The sequence below is a fragment of the Erinaceus europaeus genome, chromosome 14 (genome assembly GCF_950295315.1).
Source record: "Erinaceus europaeus chromosome 14, mEriEur2.1, whole genome shotgun sequence".
In the NCBI taxonomy this organism is placed as follows: Eukaryota; Metazoa; Chordata; class Mammalia; order Eulipotyphla; family Erinaceidae; genus Erinaceus; species Erinaceus europaeus.
The window spans coordinates 29,139,823-29,163,206 of NC_080175.1; positions in this window are offsets into that span (position 1 = coordinate 29,139,823).

Here is a 23,384-nt window from a genome sequence, read left to right on the forward strand (position 1 = left end):
TGTTCATCAATGGATAAAGAAATTATGATAATATAGCACCTCTGTCACACACACACACACACACACACACACACACACACACACACACACACACACACTCACTGGATTATACTTAACCTTAAAACAAAAAGAAAATAGTCCTGTGACTTAGAATGAAATGGATGAGCCTGAAAGACATTTAGCCAGATACAGAAATACAAATACTGGACAAAGTTCATATATGGAATCTAAAAGCATCAGTTATAGAAGTAGAGAGTTGAATGCTGGTTGCCAAGGACTAGTAAAAGAACTGAGGTGATTCTGGTTAATTTTGCTCCTAAGAGTAATGACATGTCATGGGTGGGGGAAACAGCATAATGGCTATGTAAACAGCTCTTATACCTGAGGCTCCCAGGCCCCAGGTTCAATCTCCCATACCACCCTAAGCCAGAGATGAGCAGTGTTTTAGTCTTTCTCTCTGTATTTATCTCTCAGAAAATAAAGTAGTAAAATAAAATTATAAAAGAGTAATGTCACATCATAGTAGTTGGAAGGAAATAGAATTCAGTGCCCAAAATGGGCAACTGTACATTTGTACATAGTGAATACATACGACAGTAGAAGCATATGGAACATCTCTTCCTACTATATCTTTTTTTTAATATTAACATCAAAAGATTTATTTGGAGACTTCACCCTATGGGAAAGGGAAACAAAACCAAAGTTGAAGAAATGGGAGTATATGAAATTAAAAAGCCTCTATCCATCAAAAATAAATTCCATAGGAATAATCAGGAAACATAACAACTGGCAGAAAATGTTTGAACACTACACTTCAGACAAGTAGTTGATGTCAACCATCTATAAGGAAATCAGATAGCTCAAGAAAAGGGGAGAAAAACCCAACTAAAAAGTAGACAGAAGATATGAATAGACAGTTCAATAAAGAAGAGTTACAGATGTCCCAAAGAAATATGTGGAAATACTCCAGTACACTCATTACCAGAGAAATGCAAATTAAAGCCTAAGTGAGATAGTACCCCACACCTGTGAGAATGGCCTTAAAGAAACAGGAGCATAAATACTGGGGAAGATTTTGAAAGAGAAGAACTCTAGTACACTGCTGGTGGGAATGCAAGCTGGTACAACCACTATGGAGAACAGTAAGGAGAAGCAATTCCACTCCTAAGCACGTACACAAAAGAGATAGTAACCCTAATTCCTTTTTTTTTCTTTTTTATTTAAGAAAGGATTAATTAACAAAACCATAGGGTAGGAGGGGTACAACTCCACACAATTCCCACCACCTAATCTCCATATCCCACCCCCTCCCCTGATAGCTTTCCCATTCTCTATCCCTCTGGGAGCATGGACCCAGGGTCATAGTGGGTTGCAGAAGGTGGAAGGTCTGGCTTCTGTAATTGCTTCCCCGCTGAACATGGGCGTTGACTGGTCGGTCCATACTCCCAGTCTGCCTCTCTCTTTCCCTAGTAGGGTGGGTCTCTGGGGAAGCTGAGCTCCAGGACACATTGGTGGGGTCTTCAGTCCAGGGAAGCCTGGTCGGCATCCTGATGACATCTGGAACCTGATGACTGAAAAGAGAGTTAACATATGAAGCCAAACAAATTGTTGAGCAATCATGGACCCAAAGCTTGGAATAGTGGAGAGGAAGTGTTAGGGGGACACTCACTGCAAACTCTAGTGTACTTCTGCTTTCAGGTATATATTTTGCAGTAGTTTATGGATACGTGTGAACATATGCTCTCTCTCACAGAAACTGGTGTATATCTAGGTTTTGGGACTTCGTTAGAAAGTGAACCACCTGAGATGGAATTAGAGTATACTATGAAAGGAAAGGTCTCACCCGAGTAATGAAGCTGAAGAGTTGTCATTCCACACCTGAAGTCTCTGGACACAGTCTGAAGTGAAGCATGTTGAGGTGGCAATCATTGTGTTGGTTAGGTTGTGATAGGCAGATGCAATATTATTTGATATGGATTGGGAGAGGCATACGGGAAAGTGGGCCCTATCCAAATTAAGACAACACTCAGACACCACCTCCCTCCTGTAAGAATGGCATACATCAAAAAGGATATCAGCAACAAATGCTGGAGAGGCTGTGGGGACAGAGGAACCCGTTTACATTGCTGGTGGGAATGTAAATTGGTACAGCCTCTGAGGAGAGCAGTCTGGAAAACTCTCAGAAGGCTAGACATGGACCTTCCATATGATCCAGTAATTCCTCTCCTGGGCTTATACCCCAAGGACTCCATAACACCCCCCAAAAAAAGAGGTGTGTACTCCTATGTTCATAGCAGCACAATTCATAATAGCTAAAACCTGGAAGCAACCCAGGTGCCCAACAACAGATGAGTGGCTGAGAAAGCTGTGGTATATATACACAGTGGAATATTATACAGCTATCAAGAACAATGGACCCACCTTCTCTGATCCATCTTGGACAGAGCTAGAAGGAATTATGTTAAGTGAGCTAAGTCAGAAAGATAAAGATGAGTATGGGATGATCCCACTCATCAACAGAAGTTGAGTAAGAAGATCTGAAAGGGAAACTAAAAGCAGGACCTGACCAAATTGTAAGTAGGGCACCAAAGTAAAAACCCTGTGGTGAGGGGTAGACATGCAGCTTCCTGGGCCAGTGGGGGGTGGGAGTGGGTGGGAGGGATGGGTCACAGTCTTTTGGTGGTGGGAATGGTGTTTATGTACACTCCTAGTAAAATGTAGTCATATAAATCACTAGTTAATTAATATGAGGGGGAAAATTAATTGTATGTCTCGAAGTTTTTCAAAACACAAACTGAATCTTTTTAATATATAGGCTGTGTATTTGATAATGCGGACTCTCTCAAAAGCCTAGACCAAGTAGATCAGAAGCAACCAATAGCACAGCTATATACAAGATACTGGGTACTGTACAGCAAACCCTAACAAAAGGACTTTTCAAAGTTAACCCAATTACCAATTAATGTGATGATAACATTAACTATCGATTGTCTTTTTGAACCCTAAGACAGCAGGAACCTCACATCTCCACTATAGAGCCTCTACTCCCCCCAGTCCTGGAACCCTAATTCTAAGGGATATATATTCACCTCTATGTTCATAGCTGCATTATTCAAAATAGCCAAAATATGGAAGCAACCAAAATGTCCCTTAACGTATGACTGGATAAAAATGTTATGGGATATATACTCAGTGGAGTACTACTCAGCAACAAAAAGATGACATTGTGTCCTTTGGGATAAAATGATTATACTTAGTGGAGGAAGTAAGAGGTAAAAGACAACTACAAGGTGGTTTCACACATATGTGGAATATAGATAATTGAACGCAGGAATGGGAAAATGACAACAACAAAGAGGCACAGCCAAGACTGTGGCAAACTATAGTGGATACTTAGTGGAGGCTGGAGGGTCACAGAACTTTGGTGGCAGGAATAATATTATAAATCAATACTATTGATTCAATATGTCAGGGGTGAAAAATCGATTTAATATTTCCAGTCCTCTAACTGCCTGGATCAGAGCTCTGTGAGTATACATGTTTTCTTTAGCCTAAGTATTTAGTGTCTCAGATTTGTAAAATGATCAAATTCTGATCTGGGATTAAATGTTATAAGGGTATATCTATCTATCTATCTATCTATCTATCTATATATATATATATGTAGAGAGAGAGAGAGAGAGAGAAAGAGATTAGAGCAATGCTGGCTTTGGTGGTATTGGGAATTGATCCTGGAACCTCAAACCTCAAGCCTGAAAGGCGTTTACATAACCATTATGCTGTCTCCTCAGCCCTCAGTCTTTTTATCTACCTGCTTTTTGTACACAACTCCTTATCCTGGCTCTTTCTTTTGTATCTTTACTTTTATCTCCTCAAAATTCTGGACCTTTTTATCTTAATTTCTTCCATTTTTTATTGAACATACTATTGCATTCATATAATTAAATTTGTGTTGCAAATGTAGTTTGCTTGACTGTCTGCTCCCTGCCATATCCACTATACTGAGATCATAAGAGTTCCTGGATTGTATGGAATCTGACACAGTGTTGCTGCTCAGTAAATATTTGCTCAGTGGTTGCATATTAAATGAAGAATGAATTCATAGCTATACCCCAGGTTAAATTCCTAAAATAGACTTGATGGAGCAAAGGCTAACCCATGTGTAAATTATTAGTTAATATTCACAGAAGTTTCTAATGGAAAGATTTCACAATAGCATTGACACAACCATTTGTGTTTCTTTCCAGTTAGCCAAGGAGTACAGTCCTATTTATATTTAGTACCTAGGAACCTCGCTTATTGTGGTCTTCCATATGATGCGGTGATGGATGCTCTGATTGATCATGGTGACCAATTCCTTGGCAGAGGAACTTTCCCAGTTTCTGAAGATAGTCAAAAAGGATATGGTATGCTTCAAATGAAAGTACAGGCTAGTTCTCCCTTAGGGGGGAAAAAAAAATATATATATATATATATATATCCCAAGTTACCTACAACCTTAGGTCAGGTAGATCAAAACCATTTGTCACTGTCAGTATCTAAGATGCTATTATTAGTAGAAATCTTTAAATGTTATAAAGCATAGTTAAGTATATTATGGTAAATCCTAACCATTGGAGTAAAAAAAAAAAAAGAAAACAGTTCCTAAATATAATATTTATAATAATAGTTAACTATTCATTCTTTAAGCTCTTTCTTTTTTTTTAATTTATAAGAAGGAAACACGGACAAAACCATAGGACAAGAGGGGTATAACTCCACACAATTCCCACCACCAGGACTCCATATCACATCCCCTCCCCTCCTACTATATCTTTTTATAATATATATATGAAGAGAGAGAGAGAGAGGGGAACGTACTAGGTTAGAGCATGGAAGGAGAGGGGAAGCCAGAGGTCCCCCTACCCAAGCCCCAAACTGTCTCAGATGGCATCTCTCCCACAAGATAGGTTTCTGTGACTCTGGTTCCTTCAGAACAGGTTGCCTGGGGTTCCAGCTCTGGCCAGGTAACCCCAGCTCCTGGCCTTCAGTGATACCCACTCCTTCCTTTGCCCGCTTCATTGAGAGTTGATAGCAGTTTGATGCTTTTGATGATTATTAATAGGCTTTTCCATGTCTCCATGCCTCTCAGCATTTCCATTACCTTATATTCAATTCCCTGGATTACATTTCCTCTCTTTTAATTATTTAGAAATGTCTCTGTTTTCCTGATTGAACTCTTCCAGCTCATTCCTGGGAACATGCTTTCATTCCATGGTGTCTCCCTCCAGTTATTGGCCCAGGTTTCTCCCCCCACCCCATTAACAATCAACATCTCCCCCCCTGCCCTTCCCCAACAATCAACATCTTTTAAAAAGACATTCATAGCAACTGGGTAATTTCTAATTGTATTATTGAGAAATATAACAAGATGTGAAAAATTATAAACAAAAATGTTCACTACAGAAAAATAAGACTCTTCGGCAGTATGGGGTATTTAAAATTGGCTGTTTAATTAGGTAATGGAAACTGGTAAAGGCTTGGCTTGCAGGTCACTGGAAATAGGTGAAAGAGGAGAAACCCAAGGCGGGGTTGGGCACTGGTGCATCCCATCAAACGCACACATCGCCATGCTTAAGGACCTGAGTTTGAGCCCCTGCTCCCCATTTGCAGGGGGAATGCTTCACGAGCTTCAGGTAAAGCAGGTCTGCAGCTGTCTTTCTCCCTATTTCCCCATTTCTCTCAATTTTGCTCTGTCCTATTGAATATAAATAGAAAAAAAAAAGGCCTCTGGGAGCCCTGAATTTGTTGTTGTGTAGGTACTGAGACTGGAGCAATTAAAAAAAAAAAAAAAAGGAAAAGGCCTAAGCAGGTACAAATTACTTCTTGCTATAAATCCATTCTCCAGCAGTCACCTTCTAAGACGTGTAGAGGTTTCAAAAGGAAAATAGTTTTTATTTTCATTCTACAGGTGAAAAATCTGAATGTAAACCACAGTGATATCTCAATATTAGGACTCACATGCCCGAGGCCCCAGAGGTCCCGGGTTTAACCTTGTTCTGTCATATGCCAGAGCTAAGCAGTGTTTTGACCTCATTTTTTTCTCTCTTATGAAAATAAATAAAGGGGCCAGGTGATGGCTCCCTTGGTTAAGTAAACACACAGTATAGTGCGAAAGGCCCTGAGTTCAAGCCCCCAGTTCCCACCTGCAGGGGGAAAGCTTCACAAGTGGTAAAGCAGGGCTGTAAGTGTCTCCATCCCTTTTTCTCTCTAGCCCCTCCCCTCTCAATTTCTCTCTCTGTATATAGATCCAATCACAAATATTTTTTATTTATGCTGTAAACTGTAAAGCATTAATCCCCTAATAAAGAAAAAATGTTTTTAAAAAAGGATAAATATTTTCTCCTTTATTGGGGATTAATGTTTTATATTTGACAGTAAATACAATAGTTTGTACATGTATAGCATTTCTCAGTTTTCCACAAAACAATACAACCCCCACTAGGTCCTCTGTTACCCTTTTCCAGGACCTGTATTCTAACCCCCCCCCATCCTAGAGTTTTTACTTTGATGTAATACACCAGCTCCAGTCCAAGTTCTGCTTAGTGTTTTCTCTTCTGATCTTTCTTTTTTAATTTCTTTATTGGGGGATTAATGTTTTATAGTCAACAGCAAATACAGTAGTTTGCACATGCATAACATTTCTCAGTTTTCCACATAACAACACAAGCCCCACTAGGTCCTCTGCCATCCTTTTCTAGGGCCTGTGCTCTCCCCATCACCCACCCCAGAGTCTTTTACTTTGTTGCAATACACCAACTCCAGTTCAGGTTCTACTTGTGTTTTCTCTTCTGATCTTGTTTTTCAACTTAAAAAAAAAAAGTTAAAAAAAAACCCAAGTAAATAAATCTCAGAAAAATAAATGCTTGAAGGCAGCAGAAGTCCTATTGACCAAAAGTAGAAAGTGTTGAAGTTGAGATTTGAACTGTTTGCTTAGTTCTGGAGTCCATAACCACTAATATGCTGTTTAAATACACTCAGAAAGAGAGAGAGGAAGAGTGAGAGAGGCAGACAGAAGGAAATGCAAGAGAGGACAGCACTGAAACTTCCTGTCATGTAGTGGGGGCCAGGCTTGAATCTGGGTCACTTCTGTACCAAAGAAACCCCCTATTCTAGTGAGCTATCTTGCCATGCCAGCTTCCATATATGTCCCAGACATTATAAGCTGCCCTAATATCAGGACCCATCTTCCTCAGGTGTAGCACTGAGTATGTTGTCCAGCCTCCCTTCAGAGGATGGAACATTCTCTACCATTGTTGATCCAAGTTGAGGGCAAGATCCTGTGGGGGTCCACAAAGGGGTCTATTGTGTTGTTCTTGATAGAGATGACCAGTAACAATGAAGAGAGGGACTTATTTGAGGTCTAGGCCCATCATGTCTGTTTGGGAATCTCAGGACTCCTCAACTAGGGCCCCAGCTGATGGGGTGGCCTGATAGTGACTGAAGAGCTATCGTTAAAGTATGCCAGTCTCTTGCTCTTATTCTGCTTTTTGCAGTCTTTCCTTTGATAAGGTTAGCTGTGGAGGCGTGCTGGGTTTTATGTTCTTTTGGACAAATATTTCCCCTAAACCACAGAATAGGTGATGCTTTAAAATCACTCCTTGCTGAGTCCCTGATAAGGCGCACTGGGAACAGTGCAGACTAAGACTAGAGGTTCAGAGATCTGCTTCAGGGAGAATCTGACTCCATGATAACAATTCTTTAGTGCTTTTTGTATTACTCCTAGGAATCCTTTTCAGTCATGGAGAGAGGTGGAAGTTTCTCATGACCCTGAGGAATTTCAGAATGGGGAAGAGAAGCGTGGAGGAGAACTCAGGAGGCCCAGTGCCTTGTGGAGGAGCTCAGAAACACCACGGGTGAGTTCCTCTCACCACCCCTTTGAGGGCAAGGGGACTTCCCACACATCCAGGCTGTAATCTAAGTTCCTCTGTTGGTGGATCTCTTTATGGTCTGGTGAGCTGGCTAAAAAAAGGGGAATGGGAAGAAAATGGTCCAAAGCTACTACTTAGTATTCCCACATTGATTTGTCTCTATTAATAGCCCACCTCCAGTAATTACTGGGTATGTAATTCGGACACATTACTTCTTCACATTTCTTCATCTGAAAATGGGCTATAAAATTCAGACCTCAGCATGAAGGTAAAATGATACATAGTATCCAGCATGTAGTAAATCCTACTTGATATTACTTATTATTGTTGTTGCAGTGTTCATGCAGTAAAATAATATATATTATTTTTTTACCTATTTTTAAATTTATTTTCCCTTTTGTTGCCATTGTTTTTTATCGTTGTTGTAGTTATTATTGTTGTTGTTATTGATGTTGTCACTGTTAGATAGGACAGAGAGAAATGGAGAGAAGAGGGTAAGACAGAGAGAGGGAGGGAAAGATACTTGCAGACCTGCTTCACCACTTGTGAAGCGACTCCCCTGAAGGTGGGGAGCTGGGGGCTTGAACCGAATAATATATATTATTATAGCTTAGTATAATACTGAATAAAATATAGTATCAACATTATTCCATGATTTTCATACACTAATTTGTGGGGTGTGGGGAGAATAGAGGAAATGAATTCTATGTGTTGATCCTAGCAGGAGGGAGATCCTGGTCTGGAAATCTTTTTTTTAAATATATATATATTTATTTTGTTTATTTATTCCCTTTTGTTGCCCTTGTTGTTTTATTGTTGTAGTTATTATTGTTGTTGTTGTTGTTGGATAGGACAGAGAGAAATGGAGAGAGGGAGGGGAAGACAGAGAGGGGGAGAGAAAGATAGACACCTGCAGACCTGCTTCACCGCCTGTGAAGCGACTCCCCTGCAGGTGGGGAGCCGGGGTTCGAACCGGGATCCTTATGCCGGTCCTTGTGCTTTGCGCCACCTGCGCTTAACCCGCTGCACTACAGCCCGACTCCCTTGGTCTGGAAATCTTAACAGGCCAATGACAATCTAAGTGTTAGAGCTGTTCTTTTCTCAAATCAGCTCAGCCCTCTGACCCTTCCTTCATCTTCACCCATGTGCCCTGCAGAGTCACCTGCCCCATCATCTTTAATGAGCATTTCTAGTATAAGAATGAGACGTTTCTCTTCCTGATGAGTTTGTTAACTGAAAACATTAGGCGAGTCAATTCTCCCTGGAACCAGGTAAGGCCAAGGTTATACCTGAATTCAAGGTCAATCTCTTTGGCCCACTGACAGCCTACAGCCAGGGGGAAGGCTACATATTCCTTCCTGACCTACTCCAAGAGCTAGGCGCCTCCCTGAATGCTGTTAGCTTCCTTCCATGTGTGCTGAGAGACTGACTACTGTGCCACTTATCTAGTATCTGTGAAAGGTTGCCCTCTGCTTGGCTCTGTGGGTTTTCTCACAGTAGATGTAGGACATTCCCAGCTGCCTTTTAGGTATGCCTTCTCCTATATGACTCCAGGTTTGACTAGAAGTGGGATAAGCAATGAGATGGGAAGGGACCTCTGCCTATTGTCTGTGATGATAATTCTCCTTTCTCCACTGGCTAGGAGCTGGAAGAAGGGTGCCTGGCCAGGTCACATGAACTGTTAAGCATTCCACCCAGAATTTCTGGTCTTTTCACAAACTGAATATGTCTTTCTCCATATCTTTGGTTTATAGTCTATGGCCAAAACTCATAAGGCATCTCCCTGGAGAGCCCAGTGCATTTTTCAGAAAGGCATCACACTAGCAAACATTTTAATCTACAAAAAGTGAAAGTGCATTGAGTCCCTGAATTATAGTAGCCCTCAAGACTACATCAATTGCTTCCTCTGCAAGATGGAGCAGGTATTGTACATGATGCTTTCCCCAATGTAATATTTTATGAGACTCGATGCATCTGTATGAAAGCATAATCACACCATGAAGGTAATTCTTGCTACTTTGACATAATATGGCATTGGGATACAATTTTGTTATTAATAACAGAAAACCAAAAAAAGTTCACAATGCCCTTTCCTTTGTATTTCTATTTACTTCCCTACACTTGGACATTAGCATGTACTTACTTATTTTAGACAGAGACAGAGAGCTGTGTGTAAAGGAGTCCAAAGGACTGCAACTTCTTTCAGTGACTGGACTCAAACCAGGGTTGCACACATGACAAAGCAACACACTATCTAAGTGAACTAATTCACTGACCATGAACACTAGAATTTAAGTGTCCCCAACACAAAGGAAAGATGAGCCACTTTATACATACATGTATATAGGCATATATGACATTATAGAGTATATTTTGATCTCATACATACATGTAACACATACATTTCATGTATGATAAACACATGTGTATGAACATGTATTTGTATGTCCCAGGATGGATGAAACATACATACATTTCCCCTACACACTATTTGCACATACATAGTTATTAAAAAATTTTAACATTTATTTTCCCTTTTGTTGCCCTTTTTTTTTTTTTTTCTATAGTTGTTGTTCTCGATATAGTCATTGTTGGATAGGACAGAGAGAAATGAAGAGAGGAGGGGAAGACAGAGAGGGGGAGAGAAAGACACCTGCAGACTTGTTTCACTGCTTGTGAAGCGACGCCCCTGTAGGTAGTGAGCTGGGGCCTCGAACTGGGATCTTTATGCGGGTCCTTGCTTCGCGCCACGTGCACTTAACCCACTGCGCTACTGCTGAACTTCCCATAGTCATTTTTTGTATAAAGTTTTCCAGATAGCACGCCACTGACCGATGCATTGTAAAAAACAGTTTTTTTCCCAGAGAAGTGATTTTCTTATTTGAAATTGGTGATGGATAGAGGATCCCAAAGCAAATACACTACCTCTTAACTATGGGCGGTATTAAATATATTGAATAACGAATAGTCACACTTAAATGCCATCCTTAAAATGCCACTGAGCACTCAGAGCCAGCATGACTATGTACAACCACATCAGTAGAAAAACAAGAAGATGGGGCCAGGCGGTGGTGCTCCTGGGTAAGCGCTCATGTTACAGTGGACAAGGATGAAGGTTCAAGCCCCTGGTCCCCGCCTGCAGGGGGAAAGCTTCACGAGCGGTGAAGCAATGCTGCAGGTGTCTTCTGGTCTCTCTCTTTAATTTTTGAAAACTTCAAAAATCAAAAACTTCGGTTTTGATTCAGAGGACCAGATTTTTGTGTGGGAAAGAGAAAAGTAAAGCAAGCATAGTTATTAACATGATCATTCAAAGTTTTTATTTAGCACCAACTATGTAGATATGATGTCTGGTAAAGAGTTTAAGTGAAGAATCGGATAATACCCTGCTATAGCATCTCATAGCAGACACCACAGTTTAAGGAAATATTTGTTTAATTTACTTTTACTGGGGGCAGTGGTGATTTTCCACTCTTTGTATTGCTAGCAATCACCAAAATATCTAGAGTAGTATAGGTATGCAATAAATAGGTATACAAAATTTACTGAATAAATTTACTTTTTAATTAGTAAATAGTAAATTATTAGTTAGTAAGTAAATAGTAAATTATTAATTAGAAAGTAGTCCTTCACTTAATGGAGCTTATAGTTTAGTGCTAAGATCATCAAAACAGTCATCAATACTCTAGTGGTCCGGGAGGTGGCTCAGTGGATAAAGCATTGGACTCTCAAGCATGAGGTCCTAAGTTCAATACCCCGTAGCACAATCTCTTCCTATCTTTCTCATATAAAATCTTAATAAATAAATGAATACGCTAAAGAATTTTTATTTTATTTTATTTTATTTTTACCAGAGCACTACTCAGCTCTGGTTTATAGTGGTGGTGGGGGCAAGGAGGGTTTGAATCTGGGGTTTGGAGCCTCAGGCATGAGAGTCTCTTTGTATAACCATTATGCTATCTGCCCCGGCCCCATTCTTTTCTGTGTATGTGTGCAGCTGGGTCCTCACATATGCATTTTTTTTTTCATTCAAAGAGAGAGGGAGCACAACATCAGAGATGCCCCTGATGCCACGGTACCTCATGTGATGCCAGGGCTTAAACCTGGAGCACACACATGGCAAGGCACACACCTACCTACCCCTCCAGTCCCTTGTAAAGTGCTTATTACTTAGTTTACTCCAAAATATTTTACCCTTCTTTTATTAAAGATAACTTTTTTCATTACATTTCTGAAGTTTTATTTTATATAGGTTATAATTGATTTCCAAAAAAGTAATAAATTGTGCCCAAACTATAAATCTATTTTTGTAATGATGCTTTGGGTAATTTTCTTATATTTGTCTGTTACGTCTTCAGCCTCCTGCCTTAATAGCTTTGTTCTCATGTGCAGGAGAGGAGAGGGCCTGTGTGGTAGGATCTGACAAATGCTTATGCTATGCTTCCTGACAAAGCAGCTGGAGAGGGGATCTTAAATCCTCATTGCACTGGGAGCATCTCCCATCAGATCCATCAGCTCCCCTATGCATTTTTTAGGAGTGGAAAATGGCCCGCTCTTTCTTTCTTTCTTTCTTTCTTTCTTTCTTTCTTTCTTCCTTCCTTCCTTCCTTCCTTCCTTCCTTTCTTCCTTTCTCTCTCTCTCTCTTTTTTTCTTTCTCTTTTTAAAAGATTTTATTTATTTATTAATGAGAAAGATAGGCGAGAGAAAGAACAAGACATCACTCTGGCTCATGTGCTGCTGGGGATCTAACTCTGGACCTCACCGAAGCTTTATCACTGCGCCACCTCCCGGACCACAGGAAAATGGCATATTCTTGAGTAAAATAAGCACTGCCCTCCTAGGGCCTATGCTCTGAGAATATGATTGAAGAAACCAAATTCCTATAATTTCATCCTTGAACTTTAAACTCTGTAAGAGCCAACATTCCTTTTTGGGGAGTCTGATTCATTTTCAAGATGGGAAAACAAAGACCTGCTGTATTTTGTAAGCCGTGCTCCAGCTGAAGCAAGACCAGATCCACAGAAGGCCTTTTCCCAGAAAACAGTGGGGCCTTCACTCTTCCTGTGGCTTTGGGAATACACTGACTTGATGTAGTTTTTACAAATAGAAAAATTAATATTGGTCTATTTGATGAGTTCTATTATTGGTCTATTTTAAAATACAGAACCAGGAGGTGGGAGGTAGCACATTAAATGTCCAAATGACTTTCATGCTTGAGACTCCAGGATTTCAGGTTCAATCCCAGGCAGTACCATAACCCAGAGCTAAAAATAGCTCTGTCGAGGAGAGAGAGAAAAAGGTTAAGGGATGAACTCAAGGCCTCCTACAGATACAAGTAAGCTTCCTCATGAACTCAGTTTTTTCTTTCTTTTTTTTAAAATTTAGTGATTGAAGGTGAAGGTAGGGGTGGGACAGACAGCAGAGCTAACTCTACACTGTTCTGCCATCCATGGAGCTCCCCTGGTGTCTTCCTTGGTGTTCCCATGTAGTGTCAGGGCTCAAACCTAGGCCTTCACACATGGTAAAAAAAAAAAAAAAGTGCTGTAGTGGGGAATCCGGCGGTAGCGCAGCCGATTAAGCGCTCGTAGCGCAAAGCACAAGGTCCGGCATAAGGATCCTGGTCGAGGCTCCCCACCTGCAGGGGAGTCCCTTTACAGATGGTGAATCAGGTCTGCAGGTGTCTATCTTTCTCTTCCCCTCTCTGTCTTCCTCTCCTCTCTCCATTTCTCTCTGTCCTATCCAACAATGACTACAACAATAAAAAAAAAAAAAAAAAAGAAAAGAAAAAAAAAAAGTGCTGTACTGAGTAAACTGTCTCCCCACCACCACCACCCCAGGTCATTCTTAACAATATCTTGGGGAGTTGGGTGGTAGCGAAGCGGCTTAAGCGCCCGTAGCGCAAAGCTCAAGGACCGGTGGAAGGATACCGGTTCGAGCCCTCACTCCCCAACTGCAGGGGGGTCGCTTCACAAGCGGTGAAGTAGGTCTGCAGGTGTCTATCTTTCTCTCCCCCTCTGTCTTCCCCTCCTCTCTCCATTTCTCTCTGTGTCCTATCCAACAACGACGACATCTATAACAACAATAATAACTACAACAAGGGCACCAAAAGGGAATAAATAAATAAATATTTTTTAAAAGTAAAAAAAAAAAAGAAAACAATATTTTGTACCTTAAAAAACCATTTCATTCAAATGTAAATAATACAAGAGTTGAATACCTAACGCTTAAGCATGATAGTATGTATTTATTATAAGAAAACTAGCAGTTGCCCCCATATGTGACCAAAATAAACTAGAAAAAAGTCATTGGAAAGTAGATGAAATACAACATACAATATAGCAAAATAAATTTTAACTCATGTAAGAGAAGACATGACAAAAAGATGTATGCTAAAGGAAGAGACAAGCAGATATCTGGAGGTGCTTTCTAGTCAAAATGAAGGGGCAAATATGAACTGGTACTGGTAGAACTCTATGAAGGAATAACAAGAGAAAGAGAAAACACAATAATCTCAGAAATAAACATCAGTTTAGTGAAACTCAGGTTATGATAAGGAGAATGAAAAAAATAAGCAGAGAAAAAAGATGTAGGAAAGATTAAAAAGTACTAGGGATAAAATTAAATCATTTAAAAAGACAGAGGTTGGGGGCTTAGGTGGTAGCGCAGCGGGTTAAGCGCACATGGTGCAAGGAACAAGGACCTGCGTAAGGATCTGGGTTCGAGCCCCCACTCCGCACCTGCAGGGGAGTCACTTCACAGGTGGTGAAGCATGTCTGCAGATGTCCTTCTCTCCCTCTCTCATCTCCCCCCATCTCCATTTCTCTCTGTCCTGTTCAATAACGACAGCAGTAACAACAGCAACAATAACCGCAACAATGATAAAACAAGGGAACAAAAGGGAAAAAATAACTTCCAGGAGCAGTGGATTCGTAGTGCAGGCACCGAGCCCTAGTGATAACCCTAGAGACAAAGAAAGAAAGAAAGAAAGAAAGAAAAAGAAAGAAAGAAAGAAAGAAAAGTTTGTATGCGTGCAAGTGTGTTATTTATAAGAGTAGTATATATAATTTATATATAAGCATATTGTATATAAATACACCTAAGAGTCCTTTTCAAACTGTTCTTGTTTCACCATTCTTTGCTTAAACAGCATCTTTTTTACTGCCCTTTCATACTTTAAAGTTGTCTCATATTTATTTTTTTAAGTTTTTAAAAAAAATTTTATTATCTTTATTTATTGGATAGAGACAGAAATTGAGAGGGTAGGGGAGATAGAGAGGGAGAGAGAAAGAGAGACACCTGCAGCCCTGCTTCACCACTTGCGAAGCTTTCCTTCTGCAGGTGGGGGTGGGGCTCCAACCCGGGTCCTTCTGCACTGTAACATGTGCGCTCAAACAGGTAGGCTACCACCCGGTCACCAGTTGTCTCATATTTCTATGTGTTATGTTTCTGGGTCTGTTTTTACTGTGTATCACCTTGTTGAGAGTTCAGTGTTTCTCGTTTCTTTCTCAGTGACACTCCTTTCAGTAAGTCTTGCAAGACAGGTCTGGTGATAGCAAACTTCTCTAGCTTTTGTATCTGCTACTGTTTTGATAGTTCCTTGCTATTTGGATGGTAGTTTTGCAGGGTAAAGTGTGTATGGCAGAAGGTTGTGTTTTAAAACCTTAAATATACCATACTACTGTCTCCTAGCCTCCATGGTTCCTGCAGAGAAGTCTAATGTAAATCTGATCTATACAGCCTTTGTAAGGCACCTTCTACTTTCCCCTGGCAGCTTGCAAATTTTTTTCATTGTCTTTGACTTTTGATTTCTTCTTCTAGCGTTTGCCCTTCTTCCGTAGCCAGTCAACAGCGTCAGGTTGAGCCTGATGTAAAGTTTCTAGACCTCCTTTGAATCTGGAGAGGTGGCAGTCGTTGACTATGTGGGTCATAGTCTGTCTGTAGCCACAGGGGCAGTTCGGGTCGTCTCTGGCTCCCCAGCGATGGAACATAGTGGCGCACCAGCCATGGCCTGTTCGATACCGATTGAGGAGGGCCCAATCATAACGTGCTAGGTCAAAGCCGGGTTGACGCTTGCAGGGGTCTGTGATGAGGTGTTTGTTCTTTACCTCAGCTGACTGCCAACTCTGTTTCCAAGAGTCTGGAACAGAGAAGTTCAGTGTAGGTGTAGGGGACCAGATTGGGTGACAAGACGTCAAGCGTTGGACAGGGTGGGCGAAGATATCTGCGTATATTGGCAGGTCCAGTCGAGCGTAGACGTGGGAAATGAACTTAGATGATGCCGCATCCCGACGAATATCTGGCGGGGCGATGTTGCTAAGAACTGGCAGCCATGGAACCAGGGTGGAACGGATGGTTCCAGAAATGATCCTCATGGAGGAATATAATTTGGAATCGACCAAGTGGACATGGGGGCTGCGGAACCATACTGGGGCACAGTATTCTGCAGTAGAATAGCATAATGCCAGAGATGATGATCGTAGTGTGGAAGCGCTCGCGCCCCATGAGGAGCTGGCCAGTCTTGCAATGATGTGATTCCTCTTGATAAATTCACAATACTACATCTTGGTGTGGGCCTGTTTGAGTCTAGAAATGTGGGCGTTGTCTCTGCTTCATGAAATCGACACCCTGAACATCTCCCAGATTTGGAGAAATTTCCACCATTATTTCTTTGAATACAGTGTCTCCTCCCTTCCTTCTTTCCTCTCCTCTTGAGACCACTAAAATGGTGATATTTGCCTTTCTAATGGATCCCATCTCTTAGAGAATTGCTTCACTAAACTTATTTTGCTCCTTCTACTTAAAGGTCAGTGTGCTTTTCATGCTTTCTGTTCCTCATGTTCTCTCTCCTGCAGGGTTGGGCCTACTTCCTTGAGCTGCTGCTTGAGACTGGAATGCATTTAAAGTGTCTGTCACACTCCGTAACTGTTTTCATGTCTCCCATTTTCCCAAAAAATGAGTCTTTGAGACCATGGATTTCTCTATATTGAATTGAGAGCTTCGCATTTATTCAAATTTCCTGAAATGTATTTCTTTTTTTAATTTTCTCATTGTTTTTCTTTATTTCATTTTTTTATTTATAAAAAGGAAACATTGACAAAAACCATAGGATAAGAGGGATACAACTCCACACAATTCCCACCACCAGATCTCCGTACCCGTCCCCTCCCCTGATAGCTTTCCTATTCTTTATCCCTTTGGGAGTATGGGCCCAAGGTCATTGTGGGTTGCAGAAGGTGGAAGGTCTGGCTTCTGTAATTGCGTCCCCACTGAACATGGGAGTTGACTGGTCTATCCATACTCCTAGCCTGTCTCTCTCTTTCCCTAGTAGGGTGAATCTCTGGGGAAGTGGAGCTCCAGGACACATTGGTGGGGTTGTCTGTCCAGGGAAGTCTGGTTGGCATCATGCTAGCATCTGGAACCTGGTGGCTGAAAAGAGAGTTAACATACAAAACCAAACAAATTGTTGAATAATCATGGCTGGAATAGTGCAGATGAAGAGTTGGGGGGGGGGTCCTCCATTTTGTAGATAGCTAGTAGGTATATTTTAGTTATATTCCAAAGGGCCTATGGCTATATTATTTTTTTTTCCCTGAGCCTGAAATCTGATATGCAGGTGGATCTAAGTTATTGTCTAGGGAGATGATGTCATGGCTGGGAAAGGACCAGAAAGCTGGATCAGGGAAGAGAGTAGCTCCCTAATATGGGAAAGGGGTATGAATGTTGTTGACTGTAATCCCCATCGATTTGATGTGATCTGGGGCTCATATTCAGCTTAGGAGCCTATGTGACCCTTGCATCTCTGTAGATTTGAGCTCACATTCTGCGGTAATGAGTAGGGATGTTCCAAGCTGCCCCAATATCAGGACCCATCTTCCTCAGGTGTAGAATAGAGTATGTAGAATAGAGTATGTTTAGAGGATGGAACATTCTCTACCATTGTTGATCCACGTTGAGGGCAAGGTCTTATAGGGGGACACTACAAAGGGGCCTATTGTGTTGTTCCTGGTATAGATGACTGGTAACAGTGGAAAGAGGGATTTATTTGAGGTCTAGGCCCATCATGTCTGTTTGGGAATCTCAGGACTCCCGACTAGGGCCCCAGCTGATGGGGTGGCCTGATAGTGACTACAGAGCTATAATTAAAGTATGCCAGTCTCTTGCCCTTATTCAGCTTTTGCAGTCCTTGTTTTGCTAAGGTTAGCTTTGGAGTGAGTGAGAGAACTGTAATAAGAAGTAAGTGAGGAGGGTATCTAAGTCCAAGTAGACACTATTTCATTATGAACTTTATACTGACTCACTGCAGACTATTGTGTACTTTTGCTTTCAGGTATATATTTTGCCCTAATTTATGGATACATGTGAACATATGCTCTTTCTCACTTTGTTAGGAAGTGAGCCACCTGGAATGGAATTAGAGAATACTGTGAAAGGAAAGGTCTCACCTGAGTAATGAGGCTAAAGGGTTGACATTCCACGCCTGACGTCTCTGGATACAGTCTGAAGTGAAGCATGCTGGGGTGGTACTCATTGCGTTGATTAGGTTTGAATCAGCAGATGCAATATCATTTGGTATGAATTGAGAGAAGCATGCAGGAAAGTGAGCCCCACCCTAGAGGTTCCAGGAATGGGGAAAATAAAGGCTCTATAGAGGAAATAGGAGGTTTCTGTTGTCTTAGGGTTAAGAAGACAATAGATGGTTATTGCTATAATCACATTATTTGGCAATTGGGTTAACTTTGAAAAATCCTTTTGTTAGGATTTGCTGTATCATACACAACATCACCATAATTTATGTCCTTTGACATTATTTGTATATAGCTGTGCCACTGGTTGCTTCTGTTCTCCCTGGTCTAGTCTTTTAAGAGAGTCAACATATCAAAGACTCAGCCTATGTATTAGAAAGACTAAGTCTAAGACTAAGTCTGTGCTTTAAAAAGTTTGAGACATACAATCAATTTTTCCCCTCTCATATTAATTAAATAATGATTTATATGACTACAAATTAATAGACGTGTACATAAACGCCATTCCCACCACCAAAAGACTGTGTCCCATCCCACCCCACCCCCTGCCGCCCTGGGAAGCTGAACATCCACCCTCACCCTCAGTTTTATCCCACGGTTTTTACTTTGGTGTCCTATTCCAGGAAATGTATTTCTTAAATTCCTTCTCTGATAATCTCCTCTGGGTCTGTACCATTTTCTAGAAATACTGTTTTCCTGTCTTTACTGATCTGTTTTGGTTTCTGTTGTTGGTCAGCAGGTGGCGCTGGGTTCTGTTTGATATGTGAGTTGTGTGGGGAAGAGAATATTTGAAGTGACCTAGTTCCTACGGTTTTGTTTTTGTTAATGTCTCCTTTCTTAAATAAATAAATTTTTTAAAAAAAGAAGTGACCTAGTGACACCTAGTGACCCTAAACAGGTTTAGTTTTGGGGAAAGGGGGCTCTATATCTCCTTTAGCCTTTCCAAGACTGTTCTGAAAGTGGAAGCTCTACTTTAAAGTCAGAATTACTTTTCCCAGCCTGCAGGGCAGTTAGACTCTATCATCGGGGTCTTTATGTAGGCTGCCATTTTCATTATTGTAATGTTATTATTGTTGTTGTAGTTATACTTTTATTTCTAACAGCATTGTTCATAGTAGCTAAAGGGTAGAAACAACCCAAATGGCTGTTAATTGCCGAATGGCTAAATAAAATGTGACACAGATACACAATATTATTCAACCGTTAAAAGAAAGACCATTCTGACACACACCACAACATGCATGAACCTTGAGGACAAAAGAATATGTAAGTGAGACAAAAGGAAAGTATGGTATGGTTCCCCTTATATGAGGCTTCTCCAACAGTCTGATTCATAGGACAAAAAGCAGAATGGCAGGATGAGGTTTGGGGAGTTACTTGATGCTAACGTTTTAGTTTGGGAAAACTGAAAAGTTCTAGAAATGGTGGTGATAGTTCCACAACAATGTGAATCTAATTAGTGCTACGAAACTGTACACTTCAGGATGGTTAAAATAGCAAATTTTATGTCCTACACTTTTTTTTTTCTTCACACACAAAAACAGAGCTGAGGTACTTGTGGTTTACCAGTAAGGATTCTGAAGCAGTGTGATTTGCATCTCCATGTCAGTGTGACTTACGTGACTTCTGCACCTTACTTCATATTCCTTCCAGCTAAAGGGGGTTTTGCCCTTTGCCTCTAAGATTCTCCTCCCCCCATGATTCGGCAGAGTTTTGAATGTGGCAGCTGGGAATGTGGCAGCTGGTTTCTCTGATTTAGGATGTGGAATGAGCAGAATACAGAGAACTGAGATAGAATCGGAAATTAGCTGGGAAGTCTAGGCTAAGTGACGTGATAAAAAACAAAGGGGTGATGATCGTAGGAAGGATTTGGTGACTAGGGAGAAAAGAGCAAACAAGTGAGAAATTCTGAGCAAGTTGCTGAGAAGGAAGGGATTGAGAGGGAAAAGGAGAGCAAAAGGGAGACAGTGGTTTCATCGACAGAAATACCTAGTGCAGTTCTTTTTCGTTACATTTGGCACTTACATGCATGTCTCTCCAGAGACTGAGACAGAGTCACATGGAGTCAGCTCTAGGATTTGCTTAGCCCACAGGCTGTGAGATCAGGAGCCATCTGGATGACAACAGCACACTACTGAGGTAAATTAAAGAAGCATCACTTTGATTAATCCTCTTCATAGTTCCTAGCCAGCCTTGATGTCCTTATCCTTAAGAGGGAAGCCATACCACCCACTGTTAGAGTACTTCTGAAGACAGAGCTGATGCAAAATTTCTCCCAAAAGGTGTGACATGGCAGTGAAGTGGAACTCTGCCTCTATTTCGGTTCAAGCTCACCAGCAGTAAGTGCTAAACAAGACCCTTCAAAGTGTGGTGCTGCATTACCTATCGGGAGTTGCAGAGGAAATACTGCAAATAGTTTCTACAGTCCTTGGCATTTCATTCTCCTGCAAGACATCATAAGGTTGAAGTTTTTTGTTTTTTTCCTGCAATTGAGAGAGAACATTTCTTTTTTTGCCTCCAGGGTTATTGCTGGGGCTCAGTGCTTACACTATGAATCCACGGCTTCTGGAGGCTGTTTTTTCCCTTTGTTGCCTTTGTTGTTTTTCGTTATTGTTATTCTTTTATTTTTAAATATTTATTTATTTATTCCCTTTTGGTGCCCTTGTTTTATTGTTGTAGTTATTGTTGTTGTTATTGATGTCATCGTTGTTGGATAGGACAGAGAGAAATGGAGAGAGGAGGGGAAGACAGGGGGAGAGAGAAAGATAGACACCTGGAGACCTGCTTCACTGCCTGTGAAGTGACTTCCCTCAGGTGGAGAGCTGGGGGCTCGAACCGGGATCCTTACTCTGGTCCTTGCGCTTTGCACCACGTGCACTTAACCCACTGCGCTACCGCCCAGCTCCCTCGCTGTTGTTATTCTATCATTGTTGTTGGATAGGACAGAGAGAAATCAAGAGAGGAGGGGAAGGCAGAGAGGGAGAGAGAAAGACACCTGCAGATCTGCTTTGTTGCTTGTGAAGCGACCTCCTGCAGGTGGGTACCCTGGGGCTCGAACTAGGATCCTTGCTCCAGTCCTTGCACTTCACACCATGTGTACTACCACCCAGCCCTGAGAAAGAACATTTCTTAAGAGCAGGAAAAGTCTGTATTCCCAGAAGTCATAAGATGAGGGGATTTGGGCCCAAGAGATAGCTAAACCAATAAAGCACACAGTTGACCACGCAAAGGGACATGGGTTCAAGACTCTGGCCACCACATGGGAACATAGCATAAATAAAACTTCACAAGGAGAGAGAGAGAGAGAGAGAGAGAGAGTAGGAAAGGGAGAGATCATTGGAATTAGTGGAACTGAGTAGGTGCAGAGTCCCAGCTATAACCCTGGAGGCAGAAATAAGAAAGGACATTTGTGGATGTCTCCCGTAGGTGAGATTTTTGTCCTGTGGGAGAGACAAAGACATTTTAAAGGGGTTTTGTCTAAGAGAACATCACCATTGTTAGTTTTCTTTCTTTTTTTTTAAAGATTTTTTTATTACCTTTATGTATTAGATAGAGACAGCCAGAAATTGAGAGGGAAGGGGGTGATAGGCAGGGAGAGAGATAGAGAGACACCTGCAACACTGCTTCACCACTCGTGAAGCTTCTCCCCTGCAGGTGGGGACCGGGGGCTTGAACCTGGGTCCTTGCACACTATAACACATGCGCTTAACCAGGTACACCATCACCCGGCCCCTCATTGTTAGTTTTCTGATTCTGAGAGCCAGAAGCCATAAAAAGACTTTGGTCACTTTGCATAACCATTATGCTATCTACCCCGACCCCTCATTGTCTTTTTAAGAAATTACTGTCTCATGGCTTAAATATGAACTGTCAGGCTTGGTTGTTATTCAGTAAGTCAATACTTACTATTATATTTCTGTAGCATAATAGTGACATATTGAGTTTATTTTATTTTATTTTTTGCCTCCGGGGTTATTGCTGGGGTTTATGCCTGAACTATGAACCCACTGCTCCGAGCAGCCATTGTGAAGCATGCCCCTGCATGTAGGGAGCTGGGGGCCTCGAACCTGGATTCTTGCTCAAGTCATTGTGCTTATTATTTTTATTATTTATTTTCTCTTTTGTTGCCCTTGCTGTTTTTTTTATTGTTGTTGTAGTTATTATTGTTGTTGATGTCATCATTGTTGGATAAGACAGAGAGAAATGGAGAGAGGAGGGGAAGACAGAGAGGGGGAGAGAAAGACAGACTCCTGCAGACCTGCTTCACTGCCTGTGAAGCAACTCCCCAAACCGGGATCCTTATGCAGGTCCTTGTGCTTTGCGCCATGTGCGCTTAACCCACTACGCTACAGCCCGACTCCCCATTGTGCTTATTATTATGTGCCTTTAACCCAGTGTGCCACCACTTGGCCCCTTATTGAGTTTCTTTCATACTGTGTACAGTATTGTATTTCTCTGAATTAAGATATCATCTGTTTTCAGGCATATATGAAGGAGCTGGGTGGTGGCGCACCTGGTTGAGCACACAAGTTACAATGTGCAAGGACCTGGGTTCCAGCCTCCATCTTCCCCCATCCCCACCTGCAGAGGAATAGCTTTTTGAGTAATGAGGCAGTGCTGCAGGATGTCTCTCTGACTCTCCTCTCTATCACCCCTTTCCTCTCAATCTCTGGTTCTCTCTATCCAATGAATATATAAAGGTAATAATTTAAAAAAGACATATATGAGGGGGTCGGGCGGTGGCGCAGTGGGTTAAGCGCATGTGGCGCAAAGCACAGGGACCGGAGTAAGGATCCCGGTTCGAGCCCCCGGCTCCTCACCTGCAGGGGAGTTGCTTCACAGGCGGTGAAGCAGGTCTGCAGGTGTCTATCTTTCTCTCCCCTTCTCTGTCTTCTCCTCCTCTCTCCATTTCTCTCTGTCCTATCCAACAATGAATTGCGTCAACAAGGGCAAT